This window comes from Erythrolamprus reginae, chromosome 9 (assembly GCF_031021105.1).
Source record: "Erythrolamprus reginae isolate rEryReg1 chromosome 9, rEryReg1.hap1, whole genome shotgun sequence".
NCBI classification, from domain to species: Eukaryota; Metazoa; Chordata; class Lepidosauria; order Squamata; family Dipsadidae; genus Erythrolamprus; species Erythrolamprus reginae.
The window spans coordinates 16,342,397-16,358,401 of NC_091958.1; the positions used below are offsets into that span (position 1 = coordinate 16,342,397).

Sequence of the window (16,005 nt, forward strand, 5' to 3'; positions counted from 1 at the left end):
CAGGGGGCTGGACTAGAAGACCTCCATCTCTGTTATTCTGTGACATCTCTTTAGGCTATTTTATATGTTCTGTCTGGGTCACTCCAGAAGCCAATACCAACCCAAAAAGAGAAGGCAGACACACTGGTAAAAAGCAAAGACAGTTTTATAAAATTCAAGAAAAACACAGGTAACAGAAAATGTCCTTACAAACAGGAAAATGCTGAATCTTCAGATATATCCACGAAGGCAAAAGTTCATGCAGCAATACAGGATTCTTGCTGCCAAGCCGAGGCTGTAGATAGCAGACCTACACCTCCCACGGGTCTTCCAAAGCTGCTGGGCCACAAGCCAGGAACAGAGACGCTGAGAACAAAGCAGGACACCGTAACTCCAAACTGATAACACTCCACATGGCTTCAAGGGCTTGCCTGCCTTTTAAACCCTGCTAAGGAGGACCACACCCAAGCCCAGCTGTTCCTAATTCAGTGCTGATAATACTTCTTTAATTGCTCCTTTCTCTGATCTGAACGTCTCTGTCGCATGTCAATGACGGCTTGAGCTTCATCACCTAATGATTCCAAGCTACTGGCTGGGGAGAGGCCCCCCCCCCCCCGGGGCTCTCATGCTGTTCTCCTTCATCACATTCCTGATGTTCCTCTCCCCCGTCCGACTGTTCAGCCCCCTCCTCTTCGCTGTCATCCTCCTCTGGGCATGGAGCCAGCAGAGACACAGCCGGTCCCTGAGCAGCCTCAGGCTGAACCACAACATTTATAGGGTGACCATCAGCAAAAGGATAATTCATGGTCAGTTTTATTGCTTTGAAATAAAATGTTCACTTACAGTTATTCATGTCCATAAGGAATAATTTAACACAGCCTAATTTGTCTATTTTATTTAAACTTGTGTAAATGCTTTTTCATGAGCTGTGTGTTACCTTGCCCATCAGGTTACATTTTATTAGCGCACACACCGGCTTTAGATGTTTAACATTTTTATTTCTTGTTAATGTGTTTTCCGGTTCTCTCTACAAATGATTTTTAAGCCTATAGCACTGTGATTTCTTGTCTCACTTGAAATATTTCCAATGTAAAAAATAATAATAATAATGTAAGGTATTCCATTTTGCACTATTAATGAAAGCCCTCTGCTCAAGGAAGCTACTATGTGTAACACTGCACATTAAATAAAGATATTCAAAAGTCCACCATGACAGTAAATCTATACTATCCAAAGCAATATCTGCAGAAACATTTCAATAACTTGAGATGAAACCATGTAAATAAAATCATTTTGTAATGCAACGTTCCTTGTGTTAGGCTTCCAAATAGCGTCAAAAATTAAATCAGAGTCCGAGGCATCGTATTCCTCAAAGCTCCAATTTAATAATTTTGCATTCAGTTTTGGTCACCCCACTACAAAAGGGAGATTGAAACTCTAGAGAAAGTACAGAAAAGAGCAACTAAAATGATAAGGGGATTGGAAACCAAGACATACGAAGAGAGGTTGCTGGAACTGGGCATGGATGGTCTAGCAAAAAGGAGGGCCAGAGGAGACATGATAGCAGTATACAGGTATTTGAGGGGTTGCCACAGAGAGGAGGGGGTCACACTATTTTCCCAGAGCACCAGTGGGCCAGACCAGGAGCAACAGATTGAAACTGACCAAGGAGAGATTCAACCTGGAAATAAGGAGGAACTTTCTGACAGTGAGAGTGGTCAACCAGTGTAACGGCCTGCCAGGGGAGGTTGTGAACGCCCCATCACTTGACACATTCAAAAGGAAATTGGACTGCCATCTGGTTGGGATGTTGTAGGGTTTCCTGTTTGAGCAGTGGGTTGGACTTGATGACCTGCAGGGTCCCTTTCAACCTAAATAAATAAATAAAAATAGATAGATAGATAGATAGATAGATAGATAGATAGATAGATAGATAGATAGATAGATGGATGGGTGGGTGGGTGGGTGGGTGGGTGGGTGGGTGGGTGGGTGGGTGGGTGGGTCGGTGGGTTTTGGGGTAGGTAGGTAGGTAGGTAGGTAGGTAGATAGATAGATAGATAGATAGATAGATAGATAGATAGATAGATAGATAGATAGATAGATAGATAGATAGATAGATAGATAGATAGATAGATAGATAGATAAACAGACAGACAGACAGACAGCAGAGCCATGCTGGCACATCTGGGAGAAACCCGAAACTGAAGTCCCAGGGGTTTTTTCATCCAGTTGAAAGTTCACACCCCCCAAGTCCATCACGTTGACCAATCACCATCTGGCAACTTGGCAGCAACTCCCATCTCCTTCCGTACAGGTGCTGAAGTGTGAATACAAAGGATGACCTTGACCATCTAGAAGGAATTTGTTATGGCTACAGGAAGACCTCACTCATGCAACTGCCCCTCCCAAATTCCCACACATGTTAAAATAGCAGATAGTGTGATAGGACAAAGACCCCAACTGCAAATCCTGCAGAATGCAGCCGTGCAAGCAGTAATAAGCCTCCCTAGATATGCTCATGTTTCTCCAACACTCCGCAGATTCCATTGGCTGCCGATTGGTTTCTGGACATAATTCAAAGTGTTGGTGATGACCTATAAAGCCCTGCATGGCATCAGGCCAGAATATTTGTGGGGCCGCCTTCTGTCGCATGAATCCCAGCAACTGGTGAGGTCCCACAGAGTTGGCCTTCTCTGGGTCCCGTCAACTGGACAACATCGCTTGGCAGGGCCTGGGGGAAGTGCCTTCTCTGTGGGGGCCCCGGCCCTCTGGAATCAGCTCTCCCTGGAGATTTGCACTTCCCCCACCCTCCTTGCAAGAATCTTAAGACTCACCTATGCCACCAGGTTTGGGGCAATTAGATCTCAGCCCCCTGGCCAACAAATGTTTGTATGATTGTGGCTGAATGGATGTGATTGATTTTTTAACACAGCTGGGTTTTTAGATTGTTTGTTTAATTTTAATTTAATTGGATTCAGCTGTTGTAATTGTTGTTTTTATATGTTGTATGACGCCCCGAGTCCTCGGAGAGGGCCAGCACATAAATCCAATAAATAAAATAAATAAAATATTGATATTGATATTGATATTTTTATTAGATTTGTATGCCGCTCCTCTCTGAAGACTCGGGGTGGCTCACAACAATAATAAAACAGTGTGACAATGTAAACAAATCTAATATTAAAAAAGCATCTAAAAAACCCATCATTTAAAAACCATGCAACACACACATACCATACATAAAACTATAAAAGCCTGGGGAAAATGTCTCAATTCCCCCATGCCTGGCGATATAGGTGGGTCTTAAGTAATTTGCGAAAGACAAGGAGGGTGATGGCAGTTCTGATCTCTGGGGGGAGTTGATTCCAGAAGGCCGGGGCCATCACAGAGAAGGCCCCAGAGAATAAATAAAATTGGCTTCAGTCTGACAGTTTGTTTTGGATTCATTTGTTAAGTTTCAGTGCAGCAGTTTCACTCTGTAGTTTAAATGCTGACTGCAACATGAACAAGCAAGAAAGAGAGGTAATAAACAAACATTGGTTTGATTTATTTTCAATTTTGGCCCTAGTGAAGAAGGAACTCTGAATATTACCGTTTGCTTGTCTCAACCGATAAAGATTAGCTGTTTTGTTTATTTATTTGCTGCAACTGGATTCTAACTATATTACAGTTCAGGCAAGAAACCTTTAAATCCTATTAGGATTTAAACTGTAGCTGCTCTTTATCACAGTTCTGGATAATATGGCAGACAATGGTTAAGCAAGAGTTAAAACAAAGTTAAGAAGCTTCCCAGTCCGTAACAAGCTAAACTCCTGATCCAGCTAATTCAAATATATACTTATTTATAAGCTAAACTCTAAACTATGGTTTAACTGTAGTATACAGATCACAACCTTTTTAAAAAATAAATAGCTAAACAGTGAATTACTTGCAAAAAAAACCATTAGTTAACCAATAATACTATTTTAAAAGGTTTTTTTTACCAGTACACTATATTATGTATTCACATATTGCTGCCTCTTAAACAATAATGTGAATGTGTGAAATTCATTTCACTGGAGATTAAAACAATAAACCGTATATTATAAAATGAAACAATTTTGTTCATTTCAGATTGTTACAGTAATTCATAATCAATTTTTTTTTCCTGAAAGCTTATTAAAAGAACCAAAATCACCTTCCAGATTAATTGCCCATAACAATTAATGGAAATGTGAATATTAAATAAAAGTTTTTTTATCATCATATTGAAGTTGTTTTTTTCTTTCTTTCTCTAAGGATGTGGTCCTTTATAATTTTTTTTTAATCTGGAAGAACACTGTCATGTTTAATTGGCAGACATCCAAAAGTGATTATGATTGACATCCAAAGGTGATTATGATTGAGAATAAGGAATATCTACACTATGGCAGCAAGAATGGAGAGAATCTAGAAGTATTTTGGATGGCAATGGAGCTGTACAGGTGGTGGTATTGAAACTACGCCCACCTCGGCTGTGGTGAGGGGGGCATTTGCCCAGGTTCACCTGGTGCACCAGTTGCGGCCCTATTTGGACCGGGAGTCACTGCTTGCAGTCACTCATGCCCTCATCACCTCGAGGCTCGACTACTGCAACGCTCTCTACATGGGGCTACCTCTGAAGAGTGTTCGGAAACTTCAGGTCGTGCAGAATGCAGCTGCGAGAGCAATCATGGGCTTTCCCAAATATGCCCATGTTACACCAACACTCCGCAGTCTGCATTGGTTGCCGATCAGTTTCCGGTCACAATTCAAAGTGTTGGTTATGACCTATAAAGCCCTTCATGGCACCGGACCAGACTATCTCAGGGACCGCCTTCTGATGCACGAATCCCAGCGACCAGTTAGGTCCCACAGAGTGGGTCTTCTCTGGGTCCCGTCAACTAAACAATGTCGCTTGGCGGGACCCAGGGGAAGAGACTTCTCTGTGGTGGCCCCGGCCCTCTGGAACCAACTCCCCCCAGAGATTAGAATTGCTCCCACCCTCCTTGCCTTTCGTAAGCTTCTTAAAACCTACCTCTGCCGCCAGGCGTGGGGGAACTGAGATACTCTTTCCCCCTAGGCCTTTCCAATTTTATGCATGGTATGTCTGTATGTATGTTTGGTTTTACAATAAGGGTTTTTAACTTTTTTAATATTGGATTGTTATATGTTGTTTTATTACTGTTGTTAGCTGCCCCGAGCCTACGGAGAGGGGTGGCATAAAAATCCAATCCAATCCAATCAAATCAAATCAAATCAAACTATGCCCACAGAACCGGTAGGGAAAAATTTTAAATTTCACCCCTGCATCCACTAGTTAATTGTCCTCACTATCAGGACATTTCTCCTTAGTTCTAGATTGAATCTCTCCTGGATAAGTTTCCATTTGGATTACTGGATACAGGACATTTTTTTTTTGTCCTGATTGTTCCATCTCTTCTCCACCACAACCACATTTTTAATATATATATAAAAAATCTGACACGTATTCTTTTGTTATATAATGCACTGATATCCCACTGACACATTAATCCAATATAACAGTGGATACTTTTATTAAGTACTTATCTACTTTTATTTCTGTGGGCAGTAATAAAGAAATGGAACAGATGGAGTCAAGCAGAAGGCTAGTCTTATACTCACTTTAGATAGCTCTTTCCGGCACACTTAAGAATATCTGCAATTTAATAACCCAGCAAATATTGAGCAAATTTCTCAATTAAAGTAGGCGCTTTTGACAAAATAGTTTAAAACAAATGGAAACATGAGAAATATTTCTTGTTCACTTGAATGAGTAAGATGGGCAAATATTAACATTGTTTCAAACATGAATATTTTTTCAGGGTTTGAGATGATCTAGAGGTTTGACAGTTTACGTTCAAATCCATTGAACAGGAGGTAAAGGCCAATAGAGAATCAGTGTTAATGGCCATTAAAGTATGGGATTCTATACCAATTTATCTGGGACAAATGTCACTGAGTTAACTGAAAGTTGGTTCTGATTAGATAAAATAGAATAGAATTCTGTATCGGCCAAGTGTGATTGGACACAAAAGGAATTTGTCTTTGGTGTATATGTTCTTTTATTTTTCATCTTTCAGCTGTGGCGAGGGGGGCGTTTACCCAGGTTCGCCTGGTGCACCAGTTGCGGCCCTGTTTGGACTGGGAGTTACTGCTCACAGTCACTCATGCCCTCACCACCTTGAGGCTCAACTACTGTAATGCTCTCTACATGGGGCTACCTTTGAAAAGTGTTCGGAAACTTCAGATTGTGCAGAATGCAGCTGCGAGAGCTATCATGGGCTTTCCTAAATATGCCCATGTCAAACCAACACTCCGCAGTCTTCATTGGTTGCCAATCAGTTTTTGGTTACAATTAAAAGTGTTGGTTATGACCTATAAAGCCCGTCATGGCATCGGACCACAATATTGCCGGGACCGCCTTCTGCCGCATGAACCCCAGCGACCAGTTAGGTGCCACAGAGTTGGCCTTCTCCGGGTCCCGTCGACTATGTTGTCTGGTGGGACCCAGGGGAAGAGCCTTCTCTGTGGCGGACCCAACCCTCTGGAACCAACTCCCCCCAGAGATCAGAGTTGCCCCCACCCTCCTTGCCTTTTGTAAGCTCCTTAAAACCTATCTCTGTCATCAGGCATGGGGGAACTGAGATATTCCCCTTCCCCCTATGCTTATAAAAATTATGCTTGGTATGTCTGTATGTATGATTGGTTTCTTAAATTAGGGTTTTTTAATTTAACTTAAACTTAAATATTAGATTTGTTTATATTGTCTTATTATTGTTGTTAGCCACCCCGAGTCTACAGAGCGGGGCAGCATACAAATCTAATAAATAAATAAATAAATTTTAGGGAAATGGTAATCAGTTCCCTACCACTTACTTGGCATATATACCGTGGACACATTCTGATCACTTCAATTAAACAATGTCATCTCAAGCGATCTATGAAGTATGTCTTTTTGGTAGCAGTTCCTGCCCTCTCAAATGAGATCCACTCAGATATGCTTATCGCTTTCAGCTTATTGATGTTCTTTACACTATTAAAAAAATATTAATCTAACAAGATTGCAGTTGGGTGATTGTCAAGGTATTTTTTTTTTGAGGGGGGAGGGATTTCAGCAAAAAGGCTTCAAGAGTTGTTAACTTAATCCTACATAGCTTCTGCTCCGGTAATCTCACATTATTAACCAGAGCATACAAAACTTTCACCAGACCAGTCCTTGAATACAGCTCATCTGTCTGGAACCCACACTGCAGTTTGGACATAAACACTCTAGGAAATATATAGAGATACTTTACTAGAAGAGCCCTCCACTCCTCCACTCGCAACAGAATACCCTACGCAATTAGAGTTACAATCCTAGGTTTAGAAAGCTTAGAACTACGTCACCTTAAACATGACCAAAGCATAGCCCATAAAATCATCTGCTGCAATATCCTTCCTGTCAACAACTATTTCAGCTTAAACCACAACAACACACAAGCACAAAAGAGATACAAACTTAAAGTAAACCACTCTAAACTCGACTGCAGGAGATACAACTTTAGTAACTGAGTAGCTGCTGCATGGAACTCACTACCAGACTCTGTGGTATCATCACCTAACTCTCAAAACCTTACCCTTAGACTATCCACTGTTGATCTCTCCCAATTCCTAAGAGGTAAGTAAGGGGCTTGCATAAGTGCATCAGAGTCCCTTCCGTCCCCTGTCCTAATGTTTCTCTTTTACGAGCATCTTGTATATAAATATTATTATATTTTTGTATAACACCAATACGTACTTGATAAAACAAACAAAGTAATAAATAAATAAAATTAGTAGTTGGTTTTCTGGCCAGTTGTATTCCTTTTGATATAATGCTCTTTCTCTTAATTGTAAGCCAACCAGAGATATCTAGAAGTTGGGCAGCCTCAAAATTGTATTGAATAAATAAATGGCCTGCTTTTCCCTTTGTGCTAAATATTGCCATTAGTAAACTGATTGTGATGTTTACCAAAAGGAAACAATTTTGTGGCTTAGTGCAATGACAACCACTCTGCTGCAGTGGGATAGGATCTTTGCACAACGTCTTTTAAAAAGTCCCAAGAGAAAAGATTAGCAAATGGGAAGGGGCAATGGCCAAAATTATTCTAATTGGTGGTTTGTTTGCATATTTTAAAACAGGACACCAAAACTGATCATTATAAAATTGTTTCTGTAAAAGTAGATACCAATGAAAGTCAAAAATGTTCTACAGCAGTGTTTCCCAACCTTGGCAACTTGAAGAAATTTGGACTTCAACTCCCAGAATTCCCCAGCCAGCGAATGCTGGCTGGGGAATTCTGGGAGTTGAAGTCCAAATTTCTTCAAGTTGCCAAGGTTGGGAAACACTGTTCTACAGAACTCACATTATACTCAAGAGTTGAAACTGTATCTGAATTTCATACTTCCCAGCACTTTTGATAGTTCAACATTTTTCAGGAAAGAAGCTCCTCCAAATCCAATGTTATTAAGGGAAACTGAGTCGGTATTTAAACTGTAATAAATGATTATTAGTAGTATGAAACAGAGACTGCAGCATTTTTTAAAAACCCTCTGGGATATTTATGCAGTTGTATATTTCAAACCTCTGCAATAAACAGAATTTTCTTATCAAGCTGAGCAGACTCTGACACATTGTGGAAGATAAAAAGAAAAGGGGAGGCAGGGTGTAACTGTTTCAGATTAGAGTTTACTGTAGCACATTTCCTTTTATCATTGCCTTATTATCAAGGGAACAAAATAGTCATCCTGTATATAAATCAGCTTTAAAATGTAGATCTGCTATCTCTTTTTTTTTCCTATGAAAAAACCTAAAAGTTAGAGGACATCAGAATGGGAAAAGGGAGGGTGTAACAAATCATTAATTTCTGCAGCTCCCTGTTTTTACCTTTTTAGTTTAAATTAATTTGCATGAAAATCAAGCGATAATTAGATGAGATATTCCATAGAGTTCATGCACTATCTGATACCATTAGTTTTTTAAAAAAAGATAAGAGTCAATAGACAAAAGAAGATTTTCTCTAAACAAATGCAAGGCATTTAGTGTGATTTGTCTTATTTGAATGTAGAGAAAATCTAATTTTGACTTAATATTTCTAAAATGCACAAGTAGGGGAAACAAAGATGGAGAGAAAGAGGGGGGAAAGGTTTTTTTTTCTTTTCTAGGCTTTGAGCAGATTCCATCAACAGTAACTGGTCAAAAACCATAAATATCATAAAAAACAGAAACATTCACTATTACATTCAATATTCGGGGGGCACTGTTTAACAGGAGGGGAGACCATGACTGATAAAATGTTTCTATTAAATTTGTATAAGATGGTATTTCATCAATGGAGAGCCATTTGCCATTTGGGAAGTCTCAACTGGTTCACCAAAACTCAAAAGAAGGGCAGTGATGATAAAGAATTGAACTATGCTTTAAAAATGAAACCCAGCAGCTTGAATTGTACCTGAAAGCTATGTGACAATCAGCACAGCTCCCATAATGATGGTGGCACAAGATCAAACCTAGGCATGTTAAAATGCCAAGCCCAAAGAATTCAAAGAAACCAAGTATTCAAACCTGACTTCTGGGTAATTCTCCATTATGGCATTTGTTTGTTTGTTTGTTTGTTTGTTTTGTCCAATACACAATGAGGGTTTTAGTGGGTATATATCAGTAAAATATATGATGAAGATTATAGAGGAGATACTCATAGTAAAATATATCTAAGAAATAATAGAAAAGAAGGTATAGTAATAGAACATATCAATGAAAGAATAGAAGAAGAGATATAGGAATAGAAGAAAAGTATAGGAGATATAGGAGAGCAATAGGACAGGGGATGGAAGGCACTCTAGTGCACTTGTACTCCCCCCTTACTGACCTCTTAGGAATCTGGATAGGTCAACCGTAAATAATCTAAGGGTAAAGTGTTGAGGGTTTGGGGATGACACTATGGAGTCCGGTAATGAGTTCCACGCCTCGACAACTCGGTTACTGAAGTCATATTTTTTACAGTCAAGTTTGGAGCGGTTAATATTAAGTTTAAATCTGTTGTGTGCTCTTGTGTTGTTGTGGTTGAAGCTGAAGTAGTGGCCGACAGGCAGGACATTGCAGCATATGATCTTGTGGGCAAAACTTAGATCTTGTTTAAGGTGTCTTAGTTCTAAACTTTCTAGGCCCAGGATTGAAAGTCTAGTCTCGTAGGGTTATTATGGCTACATTGCTTTTCAAACCATCTTATGCTGCCATAGCTGAAATGTCTGGGTGGATATCAAAAAGTAATTGTCCTGGAGGGCAAATTGCAATAGTCTAAGTGTGAGATGACAAGGCTGTGAGTGCAGAATCATTTCTGAATGTTTGCAATGGGCAGCGTATGCATAAAAGATTTAGGAAGATTTCACTTGCTAGATTGGTCTTTTGCATCAAGCTTAACAAGTTTGACTGGGTTGCTTTTGGAGAAAAAAAATAGACCTAGGAAAGAACTGAATGTATTTTTCTAGAAATTAAATTCTGGTTCACCAAGCTTTGTTAAAACATTTATCCTTTGTTAAAATATTTATCTTAATTTGTGAAGTCAGCCAGTGTCTGTCATATTCAGAAACTGTCTGGCAAACAATACAGAGGATTGCCAAATTCCCTTTCTCCTCACTCCCAAGTCTCAAAGCTGTAAAGTTCCATTATATACAAGTCTTAAAATCTCTCTTCACCTCCTTCTCCTTTCTTTTCCTCTGCAGTGTAAATGCACCAGTCACAAAAAGAGCAGATGTTGCTCTAAGTTAGGATAAAAGAAACTGTACTAAATTTTGAACAACTTTTAATCTAATTCTCATTTAGATTAGAGACATCCAATTTCGACCAAGTGAGTGAAATCCACAGAATGTCTTACTTAACTGTCTTTTGATTTTCTGGCAACAATTTCAGCGAAGCCCAATACCAAGCTTGGTGAAGGCATCAGATTAGAAATCAGGAGACTGTGAGTTCTAGTCAAAGAATTAAATCTGGGAGTCAAATTTGAAAACATTATCAGAAATACCTATACAACACAATCAGCCAGAGCGATAATTAACAATGACATGACCGAACTAATTTCAATAGAAAAAGGGGTAAGACAGGGATGCCCAATGTCTCCATTACTATACATATTAATACAGGAAATACTATTAATTAAACAAAATCCGACTTAATAAAGAAATAAAAGGAATCAAGATAAAAGATGAAGAGTACAAATTACAGGCATACGCTGATGATATTGTATTTTTTTTAGAAGACCCTATAAGATCTGGCCCAGAATTAATTAAAGAAATAGAAATATGTGGGGAACTCTCAGGACTAAAAATTAATAAGCAAAAAACGATGCTTATGACAAAAAATATGACTATAAAACAAACCAAGAAATTGGAAGAGACCACAAACTTACAAACAAATTTTTTTAAAAAAATATTTGGGACTAATACTATCAAATAAAATTATATCTCTTAAAAAGGACAATTATGATAAACTTTTACAAGAAACTAACAAAAACCTAGAAAAATGGAAGGACCTGCAACTATCCATGTTAGGCAGAATTGCCGTAATAAAAATGGACATCTTGCCTAAATTTCTCTACCTGTTCCAAGTTGCCCCCATTAATATTGAACAAAAATTTTTCAAGGAGATTAATAAAATCTTCTCAAAATTCATTTGGCAAAATAAGAAACCTAGAATCCGACTTAGATACCTTCAAGATACCAAAAGCAGAGGAGGACTAGGACTCCCTGATTTAAAACAATATTACAACGCAGCGTGTCTAACATGGATAAAAGAGTGGATCAATCTCACAAATAAAAGAACACTGGTACTTGAAGGTCACGATTTACAGATGGGATGGCACGCCTACTTATGGAGAGACAAAAAACAAAAACAAACTACCTTCAAACTATGGGCCAGTAATCTTCTCTCAGCCCTAGGAAGAAAGCGATGGCAAAGCACTTCTGAAAAATCTTGCCAAGGAAACTTCCTAGGACTTGTCCATGCAGTCTCTAAGAAGTGGTTGTGATTGGACGTTATAATAATAATAATAATAATAATAATAATAATAATAATAATAATAATAATAATGGTCATGGCTTACAAGTGGAACACTCAAAAAGGAGACAGAAGGACTAATACTGGAGGCACAAGAACAGGCCATAAGAACAAATACTGTCAAAGCCAGAATTGAAAAATCAACAGACGATCCAAAGTGCAGACTCTGTAAAGAAACAGATGAAACAATCGATCACATACTCAGATGCTGCAAAAAGATCGCACAGACTGACTACAAGCATAGACATGATACTGTGGCACAGATGATCCACTGGAACTTGTGCCGGAACTACCTTTACCAGTGGCAAAGAACTGGTGGGATCATAAGCCCGAAAAAGTGGTCGAAAATGAGCAAGCAAAACTACTGTGGGACTTCCAACTTCAGACTGACCGAATTCTGAAGCATAACACACCAGACATTGTGATCGTGGAGAAAAAGAAAGTATGGATCATCGACATCGGAATCCCATGAGACAGCAGAATTGAGGAGAAGCAGCTAGAGAAATTAGTGAAATACGAAGATCTAAAAATCGAGCTGCAACGACTCTGGCATAAGCCAGTGAAAGTGGTCACAGTGGTACTTGGTACTCTGGGCGGAGTACCAAAGGATCTCAGCGGACATTTGAAAACCATCGGAATTGACAAAATCTCCATCTGTCAATTGCAAAAGGCCGCTTTACTGGGATCGGCAAACATAATTTGCCGCTACATCATGCAGTCCTAGGTGCTTGGGAAGCGCCCGACTGGTGATGAAATACGAAATCCAGCATATTGATCTCGTTTGCTGTGTTGTACTGACATAATAATAACAACAAGAACAACAAGAACAACAACAACAACAACAACAACATGTAGACTTTACAAAGTACGGCACAACTGTGTTGCACAAATGATCCATCCATACTGTTACAGGCTTGGTGGGAACACAAGCCTGAAAAAACCACTGAAAATCAAGATCTTGTAGGATTTTTGCATGCAAACGGACAAGGTACTGGTGAATAATACACCAGTCATTACGTTGATTGAAGAAAAAAAAAACCCAAACAAGGTAATTATCATCGACATCGCAATACCAGGGGATAGCAAGGTCAATGAAGACGAACACAAAAATTGCAAAATACTAGGACTTTGAAACCGAAATCAATGATTATGGTACAGACCAGTAGTGGTAATTCCAATGATGACTGGAATAAAGTGTTGTCTCAAAAACACTGGAATGACATCTAAAACAGCTCAAAAGCAACAAAATCACCATCAGTAAAATGCAGAAAGTTGCATTGTCCAGTTCCGCACATATATTAAGATGTCCTAGGCCCCTGTGAGATTAGGATATAACAATGTGCTTGTATACATGATACTAATAGGACAGAAACATTAGGACAGGGGACAGAAGGCACGCTGGTGTACTTATGCACGCCCCTTACTGATCTCTTAGGAATCAGGAGAGGTCAACAGTGGATAGTCTAAGGCTAAAGTTTTTGGGGTTAGGAGATGATACTACAGAGTCAGGTAGTGAGTTCCAGGCATCAACTACTCGGTTACTAAAGTCGTATTTCCTGCAGTCGAGTTTGGAGCAGTTTACATTTGTATCTGTTGTATGCTCGTGTGTTGTTGTGGTTGAATCTGAAGCAGTCATTGACAGGAAGGACATTATAGCAGATGATTTTATGGGCTATGCTTAGGTCGTGTTTAAGGTGACGTAGTTCTAAGCTTTCTAAACCTAATGCCAAATCCAGTAAAACAACTGGCCGCGGTCATTTAATTGTAGATAACAATAACAACAACATTGAAAATACCTGTAAATACCATCAATGGCTATGTCTGGATGAGCTAACTGTGGCCAAAATCGAAGAGAAGAGTACTTTATATGTTGCTGTGAACGTTTAGCCAAAAAGCAAGGAATAACATTATCAAATAAATCCGAAAAAACATTAAAATATCACACTGTCTTTGCACCAGTTATTTGTAGTGCTCTCTTTAAACCTAATCTCATTTCTAAAAAAATAGTTTCCCACCCTACAAAAGACTTTCTCTTTTCTATTTCATTTTTGAGATATTTTTTAATTGTCTAAGGGTAACATGCTTTAATATAATTGTTGTAACATGACAATCTCTTGCACTTTCACATCTTTCCATCACACGGAAGCCTCTTCAGATACTGCCTGCTTGTTTTGCTCTGAAAAATGTTTCAGAGATAAACTAAAATAAAATAAATCCGCTTCTTGGTTCTTCTTTTAGCCTGTATACACACACAGGCTCAAGAACCCAAGAGAAGGTATTTGTTTTCCTGTGAAATGAGAAGTTGAATAAGTGTGTCGTGGAAATACGGGGAAATTCATGGTGAACCCACATTTGTCTGAACTCACACTCCAAGCTGGAGAAGAGTTCAAAGGCACTTATTCTTAGTTTTGCCTGAGATAAAAATAAGCCATTGCACATTTTTCTCTGCACAAGATCCTACTTAATTGAAAGAAAGATAATTATCTTTTCAAATTTCTTTCAAAGGAGGAGAGGCATTCTTACGGAAGAGTGTTAGTTCATGAACTGAATTAGTTATGGCATAGGAAATGGCATGTCTTAAATGTTCTGCTTTTCCTTCTATATAGTCATACTAGTAGCTGGATACCCATGCTTCACTAAGAAACTATGTGATTGGGCTTGATAAATTGGCAATTAAAGCTTGAAAGTTAATGAGTAGTTACGATTGGGCTTGATACATTGACACTTAAAGTTTGAAAATGTACGTAGAATGTGTAACTCCTTAGCATCAGAGCATGTTAATATAAGGTAACTGGCAGTTGGAACAGAGTTCTTTTTCAAGTGGGGAGGGGGAGTAGAACATCTAACTCCTTAACATGCTAATATAATACTGTATAAGAAATACTAATTATGTCATGGTCATATCGAAAATTCCTTTCTTAGCAAGCATCTAGAATCCAAGAAGAACATATGTGACTTTCAAGTTTGTAGGCTTGGCTTTGACAAGAGAATAGGAGTAAACTTCTCCCAAGTTGGGAAGTTTGGTCAGTCAAAGAGGTTTCAGAATTATAAAATTGTAAAAGATATGCAATACAAATGTTGTATAAATATTACCACAGTGAGCCACGGTGGCACAGTGGTTAAGAGTGCAGTATTGCAAGCTACTTCTGCTGACTGCCTGCTGACTGCAATTTGGCAGTTCAAATCTCACCAGACTCAAGATTGACTCACGCTTCCATCCTTCTAAGGTGGGTAAAATAAGGACCCAGATTGTTGGGGTCAATAGGCTGACTTTGTAAACCACTTAGAGAGGGCTGTAAAGCACTGTGAAGCAGTATATGAGCTTAAGTGCAATTGCTATTACATACTTCACAACTTAACAAGCAAAGTTGTGTGTGTGTGTAAAATAAGCTTTGACAAGTTTTGACAAGAGAAGAACAAAAGATACAAAAGTGCATGGTTTCAAAGTGAACTCTTATGTGTCATGAAGTTTATATAACTCTAAGCCAAAGAATGTCAAAAATCACTAATTCTGATATCCAGGCAAAATCTTCGGAAATGGGCTGCTATTTAACATGTAGGCCAGAGATCATCTTGAAATATGGTTGAATAAGCAGTAGAAAATAATGACACTAAAATCCTAAATTAGAAAATTAACCACACAAATATGTTCGACAGGGGGAAAAAAACACATTATTCTTGTTAGAATGACATAGCTGTATTCTGCGCAATTCTCCAAACTATTAAGATCGTAGCAAGACCAGAGTTTAAATCTCACCAAATGGCTTCAAACTTTAAGCTGAAAGCACAATACCAAAGGATATAAGAAGTTCAAGCATCAGTTAACATTTTAGAAAATTTGGCTACAGGCAGTTGACTTGTGGATATATTTTGAAGAACCATCTGTTTGCCCTTCTTTCAAGAAGATTATGTTTTTGTTTCAAGTCACATTATGC

General features: G+C 38.8%; 1 long non-coding RNA gene across 2 annotated transcripts in view; it reads right to left on the reverse strand.

The window, feature by feature from the left end:
• LOC139172524 (uncharacterized) overlaps positions 1–16,005 on the reverse strand; it is a 535,209-nt gene that overhangs the window by 64,163 nt on the left and 455,041 nt on the right. The gene's annotated exons all lie outside the window — the stretch shown is intronic.